The 23,758-nt window shown below is 39.9% G+C and overlaps 1 protein-coding gene and 1 long non-coding RNA gene across 19 annotated transcripts in view; both read right to left on the bottom strand.

The window, feature by feature from the left end:
* CAMTA1 (calmodulin binding transcription activator 1) overlaps window positions 1-23,758 on the bottom strand; it is a 1,087,698-nt gene that overhangs the window by 948,166 nt on the left and 115,774 nt on the right. The gene's annotated exons all lie outside the window — the stretch shown is intronic.
* LOC132541328 (uncharacterized) lies at window positions 8,304-12,605 on the bottom strand. The gene is made up of 2 exons (XR_009552499.1): window positions 9,642-12,605; window positions 8,304-8,596 (listed from the first exon to the last, which is right to left on the bottom strand). It is a non-coding gene; the product is annotated as an uncharacterized LOC132541328 (long non-coding RNA).

Genomic DNA, 23,758 nt, shown 5'->3' with positions numbered 1-23,758 from the left:
GGTAATCAACTTAGGAAAGGAGGGAGGGACTTCTTTAAACTCTTCAAAAAGAGAAAACTACATTTGAGCAAATCTTTTAATTATAGTATCTTCCAAAGAACCTACAAAGCCTTTATGCTCTCCAAATCTTAATGCTTTTTAAAGGCAACTCTTGCCCCTAATTCCACATGAGATATTCAGCATAGCATAATTAAGTTGTATTTCAAGCTATTTTTATTAGGTTTACAGAAATAGAGGGTGTCATCAACTTTAAACTTTAAATCCCTGTAACTATGCTTTCACAATGAATGGTCAGTTCTCAAAATTGAACTTAACATGCAAAACTCACTCCAAATACAGGCTTAGGACAGGCACCGAAAAGGCAAGCTCATCCGTAAGTCACAGGAAACATCCAGATAAATAGATGTTCCATTTCCACAAATTAAATCAACTGGGACAGTCACAAGACACCTTCATGCATAGATCTGAAATGTTGAACACTAAATATTGGACCTGTTTTGCTTTTATTATGAACCTTTGTGGCAGGTCAACAAAACGGAAAGAAAAAAGGAAAAGAAGTGTCTATCCACAGCTGAAATTTCTAATTTTAGTAAGTATCTGAAGAGCTGTATCATTACAGGGAGTTGGCTAAATCCTTTTGGTTATTACCATAAATTAATCTCTTCCAGTTGGTATTTGTAAGCTACAAATAAAAAGGAAAAACAAACAAACAAAACCTCCCAGATTGGTGACCTGGTTAGAGAACTTGGGGAAGTAGTTCTGGAAGTCCACCAACAAGAATTCTAGTCACTTTAACTTTCTCAGGATCCTTTGACAGAGAGAGGCCTGTTATAATATGCAACCACCCACAATGTGCAGGTGAAAAGAAACTCTTCATTTGTAAGTATACAGTTAAGTATATCAACAGGAATCACCTTGGGGTCAATTTCTGAACTCAGTTTCAGCAAAGATATATGAGATGCTAAAGACCTAATCAAATTCTGAATTATATACACATACAAAGATGTGTGTATATAATATATATATGACAAAATTAAATTTTTGTACAACAGAAGGGCATGCCAATTTATATAAAAGCATCTGCCACCACCTTTATTGGAAAGGGAGGACATTTTCTTAGTTGGTCAGGAAATTTGTGCAGTGATAGAGTGCTAGACTTGGAAGTATGAGGTCTTCAAGTTCAATCGCTGGCACTATATGTCAAGAGTGCTACTCTGGTCTCTTTCCCCCTTTCTCTCATGAAATTAACAAGACAAATAATTTTTTAAAGAAAATTGTTTTAAAACATTTTCCTTAGGAGGCCCACTTGTTTTCTGATTACACCTTTTTTTTTTTTTTTTTTTAAGTTATTCAGTTCTTTTGTTTTATTAGTGACTTAATATTGGCCTACAAAATTATGGGATATCAGGGTACTATTCCACACCTTTCCCACCACCAGAGTTCTGTGTCCCTCTTTCCTCCACTGGGAACAGCAGTAGTTCTCCCAAGGTCACAGATTTGGGTTGACGCTACATTTTTAAGTAAGATTTCCACTAACTTTTCAGGTAAGGGCTTAGCCCATTTGTTACATTCTCAAGCCTTTATCTTCTCACTCCAATATCCGAGTAGCTCTTATCAAACAAAACAAACAACAACAACAAAACAAAAAACATAAAAATGCCACAGGTCTCTAATGTTAAGGCTTCTCTTGGCATACATAATGTGTGGTCCAAAGATTACAAGAAGAGGCTGCAGCTATATCAAGGCATGCAGATGCTAAACGGCTTCAGCATAGACCATGGTTTCCCCTCAAGGCATAGGATACCAAAATTCTGTTAAATCAAGCCTAAGAATGCTATTTCATAATATTCAGTAAGGAACTGGTATGAAACAGAATATATAAGTTGCCAATTAGGTATCAGAGAATTATTAAGTATGATACAAGTATAAATATGACCACTTGTATACAATTTTAAAGGGGAAAGACAACATTTTCAATGAGGTACCCTTGCAGAAGTGGTGAGGCCTAGGCTCACAGAGGTGCCAGCCTGTGTCTGCAGAGGGGCTTTAATAAACATGGACTCCAACCAGATCATTCCCTATCTTTACCTAAGAAATGAAGACAGGAATAGTACAGCTCTGTCAGGGATATTAAAACCGATGAAATGTCTGTGAAATCATTTTCTTAAATTGTAAAGGTACATTAAATAAATGTGAGTTGCAATCATTTTTATTTATATAATGATGCAAGATTATGTATATACTAAATCCAAGCAGTGGACTTTTAATTGGGAAGCCCAGAAAGTTTCTTTTCTTTTCTGAAGATCAAACATAATTCAGAAATTTGGAGACTATCTTGAAAATGCAGCTACTTGTGCCCTGACTTAAATTGTGATGCATGAGGTACTTCTATGAAACTGCAAAAAATGCCTCATGAAAATATAGCCATAAAATGCCTAATTTTTCTTTCCTTAGGTTGCATAGCCCATTAATTGCATAAACAGGGAAACTAGTAAAAGCCAGAAAACCAAAGAAGGGTATTCTAATGTCAAATGTCACAGACTTACACCAAGGGAAAAACTAAAAGATGGTTTGGAAGCAAATGCAACAGCTACAATGGACTTCAGGGAGTAAAGGTCAAGGTTTCAGCCTTTAGCAAAGTGCTAAATTGGCACTCAAAGTCAAATGTGATCAAAGTGTGTAAGGATTACACACACAAAAATTATTTGGAAAACAGAACATTATAAAAGTGAGGCTGTAGAAAATTAGGCAGAGGGTATATGGGGGTACCATGTTTGCAACCTACAAAGAATATAAATTTATTCTGTAATTAAAGCAGTCTGGAAAACTCTCACAGGGCTAGACATGGACCTTCCATATGATCCAGTAATTTCTCTCCTGGGGTTATACCCCAAGGACTCCATAACACCCAACCAAAAAGAGGTGTGTACTCCTATGTTCACAGCAGCACAATTCATAATAGCTGAAACCGGGAAGCAACCCAGGTGCCCAACAACAGATGAGTGGCTGCGAAAGTTGTGGTATATGTACACAATGGAATACTATACAGCTATCAAGAACAATGAACCCACCTTCTCTGACCCATCTTAGACAGAGCTAGAAGGAATTATGTTAAGTGAGCTAAGTCAGAAAGATAAAGATGAGTATGGAATGATCCCACTCATCAACAGAAGTTGAGAAAGAAGATCTGAAAGGGAAACTAAAAGCAGGATCTCACTAAATTGAAAGTAGGGCACCAAAGTAAAAACCCTGTGGTGAGGGGTAGACATGCAGCTTCCTGGGCCGGTGGGGGGTGGGGGAGGTGGGATGGGACACAGTCTTTTGGTGGTGGGAATGGTGTTTATGTACACTCCTAGTAAGGTGTAGTCATATAAATTACTAGTTAATATGAGAGGGGGGAAATTAATTGTATGTCTCGAAGTTTTTAAAACACAGACTGAGTCTTTTTAATATATAGGCTGTGTATTTGATATGCGGGCTCTCTCAAAAGCCTAGACCAAGTAGATCAGAGTCACAGCTATTTACAAGATACTGGGTACTATACAGCAAACCCTAACAAAAGGACTTTTCAAAGGTAACCCAATTACCAAATAATGTGATGATAACATTAACTATCGATTGTCTTTTTGAACCCTAAGACAGAAGGAACCTCACATCTCCACTATAGAGCCTATATTTCTCCCAGTCCTGGAACCTTTGGATAGGGCCCACTTTCCCGCATGCCTCTCCCAATCCATATCAAATAATATTGCATCAGCCGATCGCAACCTAATCAACGCAACGATTGCCACCCCAACATGCTTCAGCTCAGACTGTGTCCAGAGACTTCAGATGTGGAATGACAACCCTTCAGCTTCATTACTCAGGTGAGACCTTTCCTTTCATAGCATTCTCTAATTCCATCCCAGGTGGATCACTTTCTAACAAAGTCCCAAAACCTAGATATACACCAGGTTCTGTGAGAGAGAGCATATATTCACATGTATCCATAAACAAGTGCAAAATATATACCTGAAAGCAGAAGTACATTAGAGTTTGCAGTGAGTAACCCCTCCCAACACTTCCTCTCCACTATTCCAACCTTTGGCTCCATGATTGCTCAACAATTTGTTTGGCTTTGTATGTTAACTCTCTTTTCAGCCCCCAGGTTCCAGATGCCATCAGGATGCTGGCCAGGCTTCCCTGGACTGAAGACCCCACCAATGCGTCCTGGAGCTCTGCTTCCCCAGAGACCCACCCTACTAGGGAAAGAGAGAGGCAGACTGGGAGTATGGACTGACCAGTCAACTCCCATGTTCAGCGGGGAAGCAATTACAGAAGCCAGACCTTCCACCTTCTGCAACCCACAATGACCCTGGGTCCGTGCTCCCAGAGGGATAGAGAATGGGAAAGCTATCAGGGGAGGGGATGGGATATGGAGATTGGGTGGTGGGAATTGTGTGGAGTTGTACCCCTTCTACCCTATGGTTTTGTTCAATTTATCCTTTCTTAAATAAAAAATAAATTTAAAAAAGTTTTGAAATGAATTTTTAATTGTAGTTATTGATTATTATTATTGTTGTTGGATAGGACAGAGAGAAATGGACAGAGAAGGGGAAGACAGAGAGGGGGAGAGGAAGATAGACACCTGCAGACTGCTTCACCACCTGTGAAGTGACTCTCCTGCAGTTGGGGAGCTGGGACTCGAACCGGGATCCTTACACCAGTCCTTGCACTTCACACCATGTGCACTTAACCCACTGCGTTACCACCCGACTCCCTTGAAATGACTTTTCCAATTAAAAATGGGAGAAGAGTTTTTTGTGAGGAAGACAAAAGAAGAAATAAATACTTAATAGTATTCTGCACAGTGTAAGAAGTTTTCCACATATCAACTTATTGCAGCCTCACAACTGTCTCGACCCAAGTCAGAGTCAGCAGTCGCAGTCTATGCCATAGCTCAATGAAACTCATAATCCTTGATGGAACTTGAAGGAATCGTGTTAAATGAGATAAGCCAGAAGTAGACAGACAAATCAGATGACCTTATTCATATGTGGTATGTAGAAAACAAAAAAAAAGAAGAATACAGGGTGAAACTTAAGATTAGTTATTGAGCAGAGCCAAGAACTCTAAAGCAGGGAGGTTGGAGGGAGGGAAAACTGTGGACACCTGGTGGACGATGGTGGAGGAAGTCAGTGATGTGAGTGGTGTGCAGACACTTCCCACAGGGAGATGGTAATATGTACTTACATGACAACTGTCTTTATATCATTATTTCTCCCCAATAAAGTGAAGAAACGAAGGAAGAAAAGGGAGGGATTATCAAGAGGGAGGGAAAAAGAGAGAGAGATGGTGGGGAGGAGGGGAAAGGGGGCAGGAGGAGTAGGGAGGAAGGGACAGAACAAGAAACTCAAGACAGAGACACCTTCCCAGGATCTCAGAGGTGAAGACGGGATTCACCTCCTGGTCTGCCTGATTTAAAGCCAAGAGTGCAGCAGAGTCTGGCCAGGGGGCTAAGTGGGATTAGGTGAGTTACCCTCTAGAGAACATCCCAATGGGAAACAAAACCAAACATCCAATAAACACCAATACACTTGTTGGGTTCCTGAAAAGCTGTATCAGTGTGTCAACCAAAGGCATTCAATCCAAGAAGCAACATTTCTCCTCCCCAAAAAGTTAAGAGATGATTAAAAATGGATGTTCTGGCAACCTGAGAGGTGGTACAGTGTGTAAAACACTGGACTCTCAAGTATGAGATCCCTGGCATCACATCCCTGGCATGCTCTTTTACTTTCCCCCTCCCTCACTCTAGTAAGTCTTTAAAAAAATAAATGTCCTGCCCTCCCCCATGAAAAAAAATCTTAACATTGATATACCTTCTTATAGCCAAGTTCACTTAAAAAATCAGAGTTGTGGCCTAATGGAGTAGGAACTGACAAGTACGAACACATGAGAAAAAAAAAAGTAAAATTGCATATGAGCATAAAACAACCACTAGGAGACTTTCAAAACCTACCAGAATGACTGAGGAGCTGGAGCAGTGGCTAGAATACTGGATTTTCAAAACTCAGCAGAAAGCAACGGACTCAGAATAAACCAGTACTAAGGGTGCTCCTCGCTAGAAGAGCTCAAGGGTCCTTTTCTGCCTGATGTCCTATATGCCACTAGAGGGCACTAACTCATGTAATTACTCCAGAAAATCTTAGGTAACTGTGAATGTTGAATAAAAACCTGTCTTCCCTGGGCAGATGACCCCACCAATGTGTCCTGGAGTCCCACTTCCCCAGAGCACTGCCCCAATAGGGAAAGAGAGAGACAGGCTGGGAATATGGATCGACCTGCCAATGCCCATGTTCATTGGGGAAGCAATTACAGAAGCCAGACCTCCCACCTTCTGCTCTCCATAATGATCCTGGATCTATACTCCCAGAGAGATAAAGAATAGGAAAGCTATCAGGGGAGGGAATGGGATACAAAGTTCTGGTGGTGGGAACTGTACCCTTCTTATCCTACAGTTTTGTCAATATTTACATCTTATAAATAAATAAAAATAAAAATAGAAAACTGGATTTCAAATCAGTGAAGTGCATAACTTTGACAATAACTTTTAAGCATGTATTAGTCATAAATTCTAGCCTAATTCCATAAAAATTAGGAACATATAATATATATGCCAAGGCAGAGGTGCACTAAGAACAGTAAATTAATCATATCTTCAGATTTGTAGGAATAACACATTTCAAAATAAAACTAAGCATTGCAATTTGCCTGCATCTTTTGTCTCTGGGACAATCACTTGGACAGCCATATCCAGCATCTTTCACATGCACATACAGAAGAATACCAAGAAACACAGCAGTTTCTCCTTTGCCACTCTTCATCAAATTACAAGTGGATATTCCCCATAATAAAATTATAGCAGCCTATTATGCATGATTAAAATGTGATTTAATCTTGAGCACTAAAAGCCTTACTAACAATAAATAGCAAACATTCGCTAGTGCTCACTATGCCCTAGGTTGCTATTCTGGGCACATGACACTTACTTAATACTCACGATATCCCTCTGAGAGGCTGTAAAATTCTATTTTAGTAAAAAGTTCAACCTTGCATTTCTGGAATGCAATCAAGAATTTCTTTGCATTTTTATCCTGTACTCATGATTTATTTGTCCACAAAACCAGAAATGCAGATTTGTGAGTTCTGCCTCATTAACCACCTTCTGCAATTATTTCTTCACCCCAGAATTCACACTTCTTAGACTTACATGGGAGGATAGGATTACATAATCAAAATAGTTCAGCTACAAGTTTAATGAAAAATGCATTGTGCCCTGAAAGGTATTTTGTTTTTGTCTTGCTTTGTGGCACATAAAATCTGGTCTTTGATTTACATGCTTTATTTAGAGGAAAATGAAATGTATTTACTGACTCGATAAGAAATGTTGGTTACTTCACTATGTGAAATAAAACTCAAGTTCAATCAGGACTTCGTTTTTTTGTGGTTTTAGTTGGTTCTATCAGCAAGTATAATAGAAGCTTACAGTGAGTAAAACCTGACAAAAATATGCTATACCTAAAAAGAAGTTTTAGTTCTTTAAACAATTCGTCACAAGTTAGTGCCACAAATAAACTCACCTTGAGATAACAGCCTACATCACAGGATACTGTCTCCTTGGTTTTGTTTTTTTCTCTCTCTTTTTTTTTTATTTTTTATAAAATCTCCTCAAAGGTTTTCAAGAATTGTGCCAGTATCCTGACCAGTGCCAACACACAGAGAATAGAGACAGATTAACTATGATACCCATGGAGGTAAATCTGGAACCAAAGCATTTTTGTTAGTAGTTCCGAAGTAATTACTTTCCAAACCTCCCTTTATATCTTTGCTGTTGTCTATCTGATGGAGGAAATATGTTACTTTATCTTATTTACTTGACACCAAAATTTATAAATGTTAACGAAAATTTTATTTTCTATCTCTCCCTGCTTTTATTTCTTGGTGTGTTATATTTCCCCTAGGTATCTTGACATTAAAATGATACTGAGACATAACTTTGTTTCTCTTACATCTCATTCTTGTATTTCTTCATCAAGAAGCAAGGATAATACCATTAACAAACAGAAAGTTATTAATTTATACTTTCCAAATCCTAATATGTTCTAGCAAGTCATAACTCCCTGTACTAGGCTTCCAGTCATTTAATTCACACAAATTTTATGTCTCCTTAAAATTTTACAGTATTATCATTTTAAAATGCATAAATGAAAGGCAAATTAAAAGGAAAATATTCATAAAGGACACAATGCTCGCTGACTCATACATTCATACAATGGCATTTATTTGGAATCTATACCATTCTGGGCACCATTCTACATTCTTTGGACATGGGAAAAGACACAACAGAGGTCCTGCTCTCATGGAGTTTCCATTCTCATAGAAGATAGTCACCAATACATAAATGTATCATCAATCCAGGAAGAGTGTTCTGATGAAAAAAGAAGCTGCTAAGGGGACCAAGAGTAGTCTGGGTATGAGGATAGTCATGCAGGCTCTGTAACCAGGTGGCATGTGGGCAAATCCCTGATCTCCCAGAGTAAGTCAGGTGGCACATTTCCTGGATAGAAACAAAGGATGTATCAAGACTGGGTCACTTTAGTCTATTTCATTTTTGTAACATTTGGTCCAAATTAATTTCAATTTTTGAGTACAATTAATTCACTTAAAAGAATTGTCTTCAAGCCAGACATGGGACTGTCAGGATGGCGAAGCTCTCCCTATGAATTCTGCCAGCTTTCATTCCAATGTGTCAGCCCTCATGGCTCCAGCTCTGTGGGTCTCTCTTCTTGCTACGCCCATGAACAAGTGTGTGCTGAGAGCCTGAAATAAATAAGTGTAAAATGGGTCAAGACCATCGCTTCTATTTCTGTTTTTAACTGAAGAAAAGTTGCCCCATTTCCAGAGGCAGAGAGAGAGGGAGACATCTGGATAATGGTAAACTACATATGTATTAAACATACACATATGTATAGGTATAGGTGTACCCCACCCACATAGAAATATATATTTATACCCCATAGCTTACTTATTTCCCTATGGTAACTCACAAATGAATCTTTTACAACTGGTCCTTTTGCAATCACTGCATTACAATCTATAACTTTTACTGAGTTGTAGACTGTATCTCTAAGAAGCCACAAAACTTTTTTAAAGGATAACATTAAAAATTAAAAGTCTCAAGATGATCAAAGTTCAGATTCAATTAACACTAATTTTAGAAGAATTTTTTTTTTTACTGATGATGCATATTCAGCAAACTACTTAAGTTTTTGTTTTGTTTTTTCTAACACTGCATCCCAGGAGAGTCATTACGTACAATCAGCTCTCTAATTCAGATAAACGTGTCTAAGTACATATTGATATAACAGAGCACAATGCTTTGAGAGGCTCCCCTGCTAGAGACTATTGGTTGAAGCACAGGAATAAGAGCTGGACTTCTTACATCTAATTCCCAGCAACTCTGATAGTTCCTCCCTAGGCCAATTTCATATGTTTGGAAACTATAGTATTTCACAAGGTTAATGAAGGAGGAAAGAACTAACATTTTCTCTCTATGTAAGGTTCCATTAACTATAGAAATCTTGGTTAGGGACCCTTACAACCTCTCATGGCACATCCTCTACAGGTTAAGTCTCTGTCATTCATCCTCCCCTTGCTCAGATACTGCTAGGGGGAAGAGTAGTAACAGGAGTCGTTTTGGGTAAAAGACTCAAGGGCAAGTTGGGAGCACAGAGTCATAGTTTGTCTGATTTGTCTTCCCAAGTCAAGGCTTATTTCCAACCAAATCTTAAATTGACCAAATATAAGCATAACTACCGAATTCTAGTGGATAGAGTTAAATGAAAAAGAACCATCATGTTCAGGCCTTTGTCCAATACTTATAGGCCAGTTCATTACATACACCTAGAAGATAAAAGCAAATCCAGAGGACAAAGCACAGAACTGGCAAGTAGGTGGCTTCTACGCATTTGGAGAACAAGGAAGACAAAAGTTTGCCTTGGTTGAGTTAATGCTGACTAAGATGGTTAAAGTTTAAGTTTGCAAAGTAAATTTCTGAAGGAATAAATTACAATTTTAAGCACTACACTTTTTTTTGAGGAAGAAATGCAGCAAAAGCATGAAGAGACCTACCTATAAATAAGAAACAATGAACATTTGTCAAAGCATTCACTTTCTTAGTTTCACCTAGACACATCAACCTTCACTTTCAAAGAAATCAGAATTGTATATGTATCAAATTAACTCATTATGCTAACAAGGCTTTTAAAAAGCTAATACTTTGGTTCTCTTACATAACATGTGTTATAATTTACAAGTGGCATCATAAAATAGTTCTTCTTTTGCTGGGAAACATTCCAGTCCATTTGTCATAAAGATTTATGTGTGAAGGAGTTACTTTATAAGTAAAACAGCATTTAGGAAGAAAAGTCTCAAAATAAATTGTAATGCCATTAATGCTCTTTTAATTTCTTTCTTAACTTTTAGCTCTTAATATACACACACTTCTCCATCAGATGGAAAATTTTTAATTAAGATAAAGAGAGTTGAAGAAAACTTATGATGGAGCACACATATTACCATGTACAAGGACCCAGGTTCAAGCCTCTGCTCCCCACCTTCAGGGTAGAAGCTTCATGGGCAGTGAAGCATGTCTGAAGGTGTCTTTCTCTCTCTTCTTCCCCCTCTCAATTTCTCTTTGTCTTATCAAATATAATATAAAGAAAAAAAGAAGGATGAGGAAGAGGAGAAAAAGGAAGAGGAAGAGGAGGTGGTGAGGGGAAGAAGGAGGAGGAGGAGAAGGAAAAAATGGCTGCTGAAAGCAGTAGATTTATAGTGCCAGCACCAAGTCCCAACAATAACCCTAGTGGTAAATAAATAAATCAATAAATAAGAAAACATATTACTGAGTAGTGTTTACTATTACTAGACTGTTTACTGAGTTTTCTTCCATGTGGCTATGATAAGAAAGAGTATTATACTTAAAAGAGAGGAAACAGTGATCAAATCTATTCCACTGATGCTCATCAAGGATTACTAAATTCTGAACACTAACAATAACAGACTACTTAGATCCTACATTCTTGGAACACAGTTCACACAAAATGAGAAAAAAATTATTTCTGTAACATAGAAGCCACGCACAAACATAAGGTTCACAAACATATAGTTCAAAAACGGGTTCTTACTAATATCAGATTTGGGAGGCTATCTGAGGTTTATCTGGATACAGAACTAAATAAGCTAAAAGGAATCCCAAATAATTTAAGCTGGATACAGACAGAGAATTAGGTATCCATTCACCTCTACCCTGAGACTCAGTATGCTATGAAAATGGAACCAGTATGTGCTGAGGTTTTCCTGGCTACCCTTTCAAAATGGTATACTTGTAGCCACAAAGATGGCTCAGCAGTAGAAAAGCTGATTTGTATAGGTAAGGCCCTGGGTTCAATTTCTGGAACAGTATAAAAAGACAGAGAAAATAGTATACTTCTCTTGGCCTACAAATCTAAAAAAAAAACTTCCTGACTTTGATATACTTTTTATGAACCTTTAAAGACACACAGTGGATGCCAAATATAGACAGGTAGGTAGGCAGGTAGACCAATATATAAATGATTGGTAGAGAGGGAAGTTGGTGGTAGATATATAAATGACGGACAGAGAGGGAGGTAGCTGATAGCTATATAGACACAGATACAGGTAGACAGACAAAACACAGGCAAGTAGATAGAAACAGACAGAAAGATAGACATAGATAAGTAAACTCTCTGCAAGGCTGACTCCATTGCCCTTTGAAATATATGGAATAATGGCAGGCAGGCTTTGCATGCTGCTGCATGTATCACATGGGACTGCCTTGAAGTTACTAAATGTCAGCTTCTGCAAGGATTCAGGCACATATAGAATTGTTGAGTCAATTATAACTTAATAAACTACGAGGACTGTGCCAAATTAAAGAGAATCTAAAGATTTGACAAAATAAAGGATTTTTTTAGGGGAAAATACAGTTATAATGAGTTGTTCATAATTATTTCACACTTACACTAGTAATTCAATTAAAGGTCTTGAGGATAAAAGTTAAAATCCAAATGAAAGTGAAAAGTTGCCATTTGGGGAAGATCTGGTCAAAAATCAAGATGTTATGTAGATGAAGTGTTGATTTTACTCAGAAATCTTGTCCCAATCCATAACTGTAAGAAAACAAGAACAATCCCTCAGGAACCCACAGATGTTTCTAAGAATGGATGAGGTCAGGGTCAGCAAATATTCCTCTGTGAAAGGCTAAAGCCACAGACACTGAAATAAGTCCCACATCAACATGAGCCTCTCTCCTGCAATTCCAACTTGTTCTTCTCATAGAGTTATAAATAGTTTCAGATGCCTGGCATTAATCTTCATAAACTGGCTTCTTATTGTACTTCCGCTGTCACACATGCCCCCACCCCCGACCTATACTACCCATTATGGTAGCAACAGCATGTGGCTTACTGAGCATCTGAAATATGTCTATACTGAATTAAAGTCTGCTATAAATGCAAAACCTAGCAGGTAGATTTCAAAGACTTAGTACAATGAATAAAATAAATAAATAAGTAAATTTCTATGCTGATAACATGTTCAAATAATATTTTAGATATGCCTAGATAGAATATTAAAAATGACTTATTCTTATTTTTAAAATATAACTACTGAAGCATTACAAATTACATATATGACTGACATTATATTTCTATTGGTCAACAAAGTACCAGACCTTGATGCTAGTCATAACTCTACCCCTTCAGAGTCAAATCCAAACATCCTACTTTCTTGATTCTCCCTTTTTTAACAGCCGCTGATCCTAGCCCTGGAATCCACTGGCTCCATGACCTCTTGCTGCTCTCCATCTCCCTCATACTCTTCTGTTCCCTACCTATTTTAGAATGTGTAGTACCCATAATGCCATGCTCAAGCCTTGCCACTTCCTCAATGCCCTCCCCACAATTCTACTTCATGTATGTTTCTGAGCAGAATCCTATCCCAGGATAAATCCAAACTGTCCTTTGCCAGTCTGTACTTGAGTAGTTAATACAGAACTTCTTGTAAGTCCCAACTCCACTGCTATTCTCCCATTTTCACTAGAACCAGCTACAATTAGGCTCTGTACTCACTATTTCATTCATGCAGCTGTCACCCCAGTAACTAATGTCCACCACACTGCCAGATACACGTCTGTGCCTTACTTGATTCTCTAGCAGCACTTAATACAAGTTATCTTTCTCTCTGCTTTCAAAGACAGTCTTCCAATACAGCCCCCACATTCCTGACTCTCCCTCTCTTTCCTCTCAGCACTGGGTACCCTAGGGATCCATGCTTGAATGTTTCTATCCATCCCCTCTTCCAGGATTTCAGCTGGTCCTAAAATTTTCAGAACCTTCTATGTACTGAAAAACCCTCAAGTCTAGCTCATCTCTCCTGTATAAGTTATCCATGCACATGACTACCTCTCCTATACTCCTACAGGACTTCCAAAAATTAATGGATTTAAAAAGAAGAGAAGAGAAGAGAAGAGAAGAGAAGAGAAGAGAAGAGAAGAGAAGAGAAGAGAAGAGAAGAGAAGAGACTTGCTTGTCTTTGCCCTTCTCCCCAACCTGCTGGCCTCATAGTTCTCCCAATCAGGAATGGAGAACTGTACTCTTCCAGCTCCTTGGTAAAAGCAAGCAATTCCTCACATTTTCATACAACCTATCAGCTTTTGCTCTATGGTACATATAGCATCAGGCTATCCTTACTGCCCTGGTCCAAGCTACCATCAGGAAACTTTGATAGTTTTCACGCTGGTCTGTCTCTTGCCCTAAACCAGGAATCAGATAAGCATCAAGTTTTGTAGACCAGATGCTCTGTCACACAACTCAAGTGGCTATTGTAGCTAGAAAGCCATGCTAGACAATGCACAAACAAGTAAATGTAGCTCAGGAAGGAAGGGAGGGAGGGAGGGAGGGAGGGAGGGAGGGAGGGAGGGAGGGAGGGAGGGAGGGAGGGAGGGAGGGAAAAGAAACAATGGGAGGGGGAAGGAACTGAATTGTCAGTGGATACTAAAATTCAAATTTATTTATTTATTTTTTAATCTTTGATAAAGACAGCCAGAAATTGAGAGGAAGGGGGAGATAGAGAGAGGAGACAGAGAGACACCTGCAGCACTGCTTCACCACCTGTGAAACTATCCCCTGCAGGTGGGGACCAGGGGCTCTAACCCGGGTCTTTGTGCACTATAACACATGTGCTCAACCAGGTGCGCCACCACCCAGCCCCTTGAATTAATTTTTGTGGCCACAAAATATTATAAATCATCTTTGTTTCTACCAATCATCAAAAACATTGAAAGTATTCTTTTTTAGTACAGTGACTATAAAACAAAGAAAAACCCCACACAAACTGGCAGCAGGTCAGATCTGGCTTGCGGGTCAGTTTGCTGTACACTGTCCCAGACAATTCTCTGCACTGCAGTCAAAATTATCCTCTAAATGACATCATCCCTGACTCAAAAATTCTCTGAGGGGCCAGTGGCTCAGTAGTATATAGCCCTGGCCTCAATCTCTAGCAAAAAGAAAAAAGAGGAAGAGAAGAAGACAAAAACAGATATTTAGATGATTTCCCACTTGAATTCAGTAAAACTGAAGGACCTTACCAGAATACTGTTCCTTCACGGATCACTGTCACCTCCTCCAGAACACCATAGGAGACACACCTGTTCAAATCACTTTACTTCAAATAATGCACTCATTCACAAGTGCACACGTGCACAGAGAGAGAGAGAGAGAGACAGACAGACAGACAGACATCCAGGAACACTGTCAGTGGTTTGCCTTGCCTTGATATTGTCATACCTACTATCATCTTTTAATTCTTTTGCTCTTAATTAAAAACATTTATCTCGCATATTTATTTAACAGCAGGCAGGTTTTTAACAGACAAAAAAGCATGAAAGCTGGTGTCAGATTCCCTGAGAGGAAGCAAAGTCACCACTTCTGACATCATTCCCTTTGTGAAATGAGGGAGAGTGGCAGGGGCTTCCTCACTCAATTCATGCAACTTAGTTCTTTATTGTTTACTATCCTTCTCTCCCAATCAGAAAATAGGCTCTTTGAGGGGAAAGGCCTTCCTGTATTTACAGCTTTATCCCCAATGCCTGGGACACTGCCTGGTACTAAGCATTCAATAAGTAACTACTAAGCAAATAAATGTACACAAGAACAATCTACACACATACTCTCAATGAACAAAAAAAGGCTTCTTAAAACCCACTACAAAAATAGCAATGAAGCACCGACTATTCCAAGGAGGCTATTTGTAATGTTTCTCTATGGAGAACAAGTCTATTTCCTCAGTGTGAGGTATAATCATCCTGTCTGAGTAGCAAGTATCACTTCCTAAAAAGCCTCTATAGTTTAAACCTGTGCTGTATACTCTAAGATTGGATGCTATTTCTCTCACTAAGTGAGAGGAGAAGTAGATTTCATAGTCAGGTTCAAATTTTTCTGCATGTTAACACTGACATATACCAAGCAGTACAACTCTGTATAAGTCTGAAAAGATTGTCTGGACACAAGCAGCAGGAACAACAAGATAGACCCCTTTGTGGGCCCTCATAGGACCTTGCCAACTTGGATCAACAATGGTAGAGAATGTTCCATCCTCCGAAGGGAAGATGGACAACATACTCTATGCTATACCTGAGGAAGATGGGTTGATACTAGGGCAGCATGGAATGTTCCTACTCATAACCACAGAATGTAAGCTTAGTTCTGGAGGGATGCAGAGGTCACACAGTCTCCTAAGCTAATTATAGGCCCCAGATCACATCAAATTGATGGGGTTTACAGTCAACAATATTTATACCCCTTTCCCATATTGGGAAGCTAGCTACTCTCTTCCCTGATCCAGCTTTTTGGTCTTTTTCCCAGCCATGACATCATTTCCCCAGATAATAATTAGGATTGACCTGCATATCAGATTTCAGGCTCAGGCCGAAAAAACAAACAAACAAAATAACACTAGTATAGCTACAGGCCCTTTGAAATATAACTAAAATATGCCTACTAGTTATCTACAGAATGGAGGAACCCCCCCCCCCAACACTTCAGCTGCACTATTCCAGCCTTTAGGTCCATAATTGTCCAGCAGTTTGTCTGGCTTTGTATATTAACTCTCTTTTCAGCCACCAGGTTCCAGATGCTAGCAGGATGCAACCAGACTTCCCTGGACAGACAACCCCACCAATGTGCCTTGGAGCTCAGCTTCTCCAGGGCCCTTCCCCACTAGGGAAAGAGAGAGACAGGCTGGGAGTATGGATCGACCTGTCAACGCCCATGTTCAGCAAGGAAGCAATTACAGAAGCCAGACCTCCAACCTTCTGCATCCCACAATGATCCTGGGTCCATACTCCTAGAGGGTTAAAGAATAGGAAAGCTATCAGGGGAGGGGTTGGTATACGGAGGTCTGGTGGTGGGAACTGTGCAAAGCTGTACCCCTCTTATCCTATGGTTTTGTCAATGTTTCCTTTTTATAAATAAAAAAATTTTTTTTTAAAAAAGGTGGTGACAAAATTCCCATGTCTTCTCACACAATGCAGTGCAACAAGGCACATTCCAGAGATCATCTCCTATCTCACAACAGAACTTGGGAATCTGAGACCTGGCATTTCTCACAGGGTAAGAGATGGTTTTTAAGATGCACTTAAGTACTTCTGGGTACATCTTGTGATACTGTCTCTGAGTGACATGGGTTCTATTCCTTTAAAAGAAGCAAGGAAGATAAGGCCACCCACCATCAAACAAGCAGAAACTCTCTTAATAACCCTCTAGACTACTACCAACCAGTACACAGTTCAGTTGTACAACTACCTACTTGTATTGAATGCCAGAAAAATACATAGATAAATAAATGGTGTGAGGATGGGTGAGGAACTAGGAGTTCACGAGCTCCCAGAAATCAAGGTTGACTGTCATGTATCTCAGAATGGCACACTACTTCCTACCCCAATCTCGATTGCTCTGCTTCCCTCCCAACAGTGGTGGAATAGAAACAATTGAGAGAGGCCCATGCGAGAGGATATTTAAGTAGTAAGCCATGAGGATAAGCTTTGGTGTATGATCCCTGTGGTTGTTTTGCCTTAAATTCCATACTTGGTTGGTCACCAAGGAAACTGGGGCCATAAGATAACACACTTGAGAGGGTGTGTGCTTTGCCATATCACAAGCCAGGTCAAGTCTGTCTCCCTACACTGGGGTAAGTTTTGGTGCTTTACTCCTTTCCTCTCTCCCTCTGCTATTTTGTCTTTCTAGTTGAAAAAGTCTGTCTGGAACAGTGAAGCCCCAGTGACAACAACAACAACAACAACAAAAACAACAAGGTCACTGTGACATCCACAGCACAGAGGTCAGTGTGTGAGCCAGGCAGGTACAAGTCCATCTCAATACCACAATGCTGTATGGGCATAAAACCTGAAAAATCACGATGATCCTGCTCTAATACTGTATTTAGCTGATGATCCTAAATAACACTTTGTCAGCTTTTGTGATCTAGCACAAAACCACATGCTTTGTGATATACCAGCTGGGCTGTGGTAATGCCCTTGACTGGAGGCTGAAAGCTTTAGTTGAGACATAACTTTGATGTATTGTATTTCTATTCCAAATTGCAATGACTGTGCCTGGCCTTGGCATCACACAGAGTGCAACAACAATCTGATTATGGCTAGTTAATAAACTACCCCTTTTCCGTTGGTCACCTCTGTGACGACTGCTGATCTCTGTTTTGCTTGTTTGCAAGATCAAAAAGCTATGGCTGTTTGGTTTACAGGATGCAGGGATAAGAACCATCTGCTGGTCTTATGTTTCTTTAATTAAAACTTTAATTACAGATATATCTCTGCACAGATTTGTGCAGTTTATCGGCTCCTGTTTTAATTACCTGTGCTAATGAGAAGTGAAAAGAGTGAGTTTGCTTAGTGCACTTCGCAGATACGGGGATATACACTAGGGCAGGACACAGAAGCCAGAAGCAAGCCCTACAGAGTATCACATGACCAAGAGAGAAAAAGCCCATGTAGTTTTTCTCCTTTGGGGGAAAAAAAAAAAAAAAACTAAGAGGAATAAAGTTCTAAAAAAAGACTGACACAGAGGAGAGAGAACTGGATAGAGGAATCAGTAAAAGAGCTCACTTGTGCATTGCTTTGCCGTGTCTACAACCTAGGTTGCTATCTAGTTCCCACTGCACTGAAGGAAGTTTGAGTGCTGTGGTTTCTTTTCCTCTTCTTTCCTTTCTCCCCCCCCCTCTCCCCTTCCCCCCTCCCTCTCCTTCTCCCTGGTCCAACCCCTACGCCAAAGAAAGAAATGGATAGTGAAGGTTCTGTGGTGATGACTTGTCCACTGAGTGGTATCTTTCTGAAGTTATCTAGGTGTGTATGGAAAACATGCTCTAAGTTTGTAGGTCTGAGGCATGTCACACAGACTCACAGTCACAGCTTCCCTGCAAACAATAACCACAAGTGACAACACACAGAAGTTTCCCATTTTCTCCAGCCTTCCAGCAATCCTGCTGCTACTATTTCTCCATCCTTAACTCTCTTTCTGGCTTGGGCAGGTTTTCCCTGAAGAATGACAAAAACAACTTTTTATACTTCTACAAGGGTCTCTTAGTTCTTCTGGGTGCCTTAGAAAGTCAGAATGCCACCAGAGGTGACTTCTGAGGTGGCCTGCTCAGCACCTGAGCCTACTCAAGAAGACTGGGTCAAGTACAGCTCCTGACTTGCAATGAAAAGGCCTCTGCTTGCTCTAAAACCACTTAAGCCCATGAGTTTTGCTTAAAACATGCAGAAGGAAAGTCTGTTTCTCCATCTCTCTCCATACCCACTCAAGGCCATCTTGTTATCCAAAATTCTGTCCTATTCAAATTGAGAGGGTCTGATGTTTTCTCAGGCTAGACTATTTAGACCTTTCATGGAAAACCGTCTATTTTCCAAGTAATCCACCCAAGTTAGGGCAACCAATCGCAAACAAAATCTAACAATTTTCAGATTAGTGAAACATGAAACTTACTTTCTTCAAAGATAGATACTAAAACAAATTAAGAAAGGGCAACTACTATTTGAAAAGATAATAGTGTCCTTTGGGACAAAATGGCTAGAACTGGAAGTTATCATACTTAGTGAAGTATGCAGGTAAAAGTCAAGTACCATATGGTTTCATTTACTTGTGAAATATAGAGAATTGAAACATAAGAATATGGGGGGAAAAAGGAAGGAAGGAAGGAAGGAAGGAAGGAAGGAAGGAAGGAAGGAAGGAAGGAAGGAAGGGAGAATGAATGAATCTATCTCTAAGACTCTGAGAGAATTATGATACTTATTATCCCCCTGGGGAGGTGCTGTGGGGAGGGGGAGAGACACAGAACTTTGGTGATGGATACAGTATATAACTCTACCTGTTATCTTATGATCTTGTAAATCACTCTATTGAGTAACTACTATTAGTCATAAAATAAAGTACTTAAAAGATCAAAGAGAGGGGGACTGGGCAGTGGTGTACCCAGTTAAGCACACATATTACTAAGCACAAAGGCCTGGGTTCAAGCTACTCCCCACCTGCAGGGGGGATGCTTCATGAGTAGTGAAGTAGGTCTGAAGTTGTCTTTCTCTCCCCCTCTCTATCTCCTTCTACTCTCTCAGTATCTCTCTGTCCCATATAATAAAAGGTAGAAAGAATTTTTTTTCTTAATTTAAGGAAAAAGGAAAAAAATGGCCACTGGAAGTGGTAGATTCACAGTGCTGACACTGAGCCCCCAGTGGCAATAAAACCCAGTGGCAATAAAAAATAAAATAAGATGAAAGGAAGAGAGGGAGGGATGGAAGGTGAATAGCCACTATACTATGAATGCTTACTGTATGAAGATTTCTAGGGGAGTCCAAGTGCTTTAAAGACTGATCACAGATATATCCATGAGAATCTGGTTGACAGATAAAGAAAAAGAAAGGAGGCAGGAGTGGGGAAGAAAAGAGGATGGAAACAAACACATAAAAGACTGAGAGAGCAAGGTGAAAGCAGGTGGGGGTGATAGCACAATGGTAACCAAACAGACTCTCATGCCTGAGGCTCTAAGGTCCCAGGTTCAGTCACCTGAGGCTCTAAGGTCCCAGGTTCAGTCACCTGTACACCATAAACCAGAGCTGAGCAGAGAGAGAAAGAGAGAGAAAGCAGGGGGGAGGAGAGGGGGAAAGAAGGGGAAGGGAGGGAAGGGAAGGAAAAAAGAGAAGAGAAGGGAAGGGAAGGGAAGGGAAGGGAAGGGAAGGGAAGGGAAGGGAAGGGAAGGGAAGGGAAGGGAAGGGAAGGGAAGGGAAGGGAAGGGAAGGGAAGGGAAGGGAAGGGAAGGGAAGGGAAGGGAAGGGAAGGGAAGGGAAGGGAAGGGAAGGGAAGGGAAGGGAAGGGAAGGGAAGGGAAGGGAAGGGAAGGGAAGGGAAGGGAAGAGAAGAGAAGAGAAGAGAAGAGAAGAGAAGAGAAGAGAAGAGAAGAGAAGAGAAGAGAAGAGAAGAGAAGAGAAGGGGAGAGGGACGGTTAAAGCAAATGAGAAAAGTATGGTTGCCAGCTTCATAGCTCCGCTCATTAGCTATTTTGAACCTGGTTTTTCTGATAGATATTCACTTAGACAAGACTACAACCTACTTTTTTTTTAAAAAAGACCAGTTTTTATAGAAGACTGTTTCCAGGTATTGTGAATGGCTAGAACTTCTCCACCAGAAAGGATGCTGATTATAGGTGACTGTTATCAAATGACTCACAAAGGGTCATTAAACTGACAATACAGCTAACTAGAATTAATAATACTGGCCCACAAAAGTTTACAGAGACACAAACTTTTTTTTTCTTCTTGTTTATAACATACACCTCCTGCATTTCTGACTAATGGACTGATGGCTCTCCACTAGAACTGATGAGCAGAGTCTGGGAGACTAGTGTTCTTATTTTTTTTTTAAGCTATACAGCAGGGGGACTTGTGGTGTCACACTGGATTAAGCATACATGTTACCACGCACAAGGACCAGGGTTCAAGCTCATGCTCTCCACCTGCAGGGGGGAACACTTCACAAGCAGTGAAGTGGTCTGCAGGTCTTTTTCTCTATCTCCCCCTCCCCTTTCAATTTCTCTCTGTCCTATCAATAAAAAGTGTAAGAAAGAGGGACCAGACAGTAGTGCACCCTGTTAAGTGCACATAATAGTAAGAGCAAGGACCTGAGTTCGAGCCCCATCCCCACCTACAAGGGGTCCAATTCACAAGCGGCAAAGAAAGTTTGCAGGTATCTACCTTTCTCTCTATATCTATCTATCTATCTCCCCCATCTCTTTCAATTTCTCTCTGTCCTATCCACTAAAATGGAAAAAATAGCTGCCAGGAGCTGTGGATTCACAGTGCAGGTACCAAGCCTCAGTGACAAATGAAAAAAAAATAAGAAAGTAAGAAGAAGAAGAAAAAAAAGGGAAAAAAGGGCCTCCAGAGTGGAGAGACTGAAGATTCAGAACTCTAGTGGTAGGAAAGGTGTGGATTTAAACCCCCTGTTGACATGTAATTTTGTAAAATGAAATATAAGTAAATAAATGGCCACCGGGAGCAGTGGATTCGTCATGCAGATACTGAGCCCCAGCACTAGCCCTAGTTGGGGGTGGGGGAAATACATAGGTAAGGCCAAACATGCTGTTAAGACTAAGCAAGTTACTGCTACAGAGCACTTGAAAGTATAATGTGTGATACAGCCTTCCAGGCAGTGGTGGCAACAGGCTGCTGGAGATCTTCTAAGAAATGGGTGATGATGGCTGAGGCATGGAAGTGTAGGGCCATGTCTCACAGTAAGGTGCCATCAGGGATGTAGTAAATGTCAGACAGCAGGCACTAAGGGAGGTGGCAGGGAGATTTAAGTCCCAGTTCTGAAACTTGACTAGGAGTGTTTGTTATTTAAGCAATCTGAGCATCAGCGTTTTCAAGTGCAAAAATGGTGAGCAAAACACGCACCTCACAGATAGATCATTCAAAAGAATGGGTACAACCTAGAGGAATAAATGACTGGCATAACAAGCATGGAAACCCCATAGAATCAGGTAAAAATCTTTAAACAGTGAAATCCTACTGACCCCCTAAACGACAGCAAAACCGCTTACTGAAGCTGCAATCAAATAGATGCTAGCCAGGTAAAAGATGAGGTCTTTCCTACTGTGTTTTTGTGTCTCCACAGCACAAAATGGCTAAAATGAAAGAGTCTATCATTAAAAGGTTATTTCTCAATTACATGAACTTTTCTTCCTAAAAGGTTAGAAACCCAGATTTAACTTTATACACATGAACCTGCAATAAGAGATTGCTTACTACTTTGGAAGAACTATGGTGGTTATTTGTTATTTGGGGGAGACTATACTCTTGGTAATTCACCTCAGGGCTCACTACAACTGCTTCTATATGATGGTGGCATGGTCATAGAAGGAGGCACCATCTCAAAAGCACCTTCTGATAAAATATCCACTGGAACGAATAATGTAAAACACAAAGTAGAGCTTGGACTAGATTTTGGTGTATTGTACCAAAGTAAAGGGCTCTGGGGTGGGGCAAGTGTTCAGGTCCTGGAACGTGATGGTGGAGGAGGACCTGGGGGGGTGGGTAGAGTGTTGTGTGGAAAATGTTACACATGTACAAACTACTGCTGTATTTTACTATTGACTGTAAACTACCAGTCCCTTTAATAAAGGAATTTTTTTTCGGTTTTAATAAAGGTTAATAATAATTACTTTAAAAAAAAAACAAAACACTCTTTGGGTATTCATCCCACAGAGGATTTGCCACCAATGACTCTTAACAAACAAGTTCCAAGGCGCACCAATAGCTACATTTCACATAGGCTAAAGCTGACGTAGAAACAATGAAATGTTAAGCTAAATAATTAATTTCAGTTGTTTTTAACAACATGGAAGTCTTCTAAAGTTTTCCTATTTGAGCTTTGTATAACTGCTGTAAATGATGCCATTCATTCATAGACCCTGAACATCAAATACAGGTTTTCTTTCTCAGACTAAGGTTTTCTCATGAATTTCTGATGATTAAACTACAACCACGCATGTACAAACTATTGTATTTACTGTTGAATGTAAAACACTAATTCCCCAATAAAGAAGTAAAAATAAATAAATAAATAAATAAATAAAATAATAAACTACAACCATGTGGCTACAACTTAGGACAACCAAATAAGCAATGCTTATTGAAAACAAGTAATAAACAATGCATAAAGTAGCTCTTAGAAAAATTAGGTTCTCTTAAAATGCACTGAGTAGATAGGTTAACTGACCTAATTGCAAATAAAATATAATAAAAAGAGTTCTCCTCTGCACCTATTAAGGTATCTTCAACTTCTATAATGCTTATGGGAAAAGTGGCTATCTCTTACAGAACACAAAAGACCACAAGGGAGATACCAAGAAGCCCAGATTCTATCAGTGGGGGTAGCAGTAGGGGAAGAGAGGGGGACCTGTGACTCTCTGGGGATATGAATCAGCTCACCCACAGGGGCTGGATGGGCAGGACTGCTAAACAAACACACACACACAAAAAAAAAAAAAACAGACCACCACTCAGCCTTTCAGCCCATGAGGCTCTGTTCAATAAACTCCAAGTTACACACTATTCCTCAGGTGCTAAAAGTATA

The sequence above is a fragment of the Erinaceus europaeus genome, chromosome 11 (assembly GCF_950295315.1).
Source record: "Erinaceus europaeus chromosome 11, mEriEur2.1, whole genome shotgun sequence".
Taxonomy (NCBI): Eukaryota; Metazoa; Chordata; class Mammalia; order Eulipotyphla; family Erinaceidae; genus Erinaceus; species Erinaceus europaeus.
Note: the sequence above shows the minus strand (reverse complement) of the source record. Positions and strands in the feature narration are given on the sequence as shown.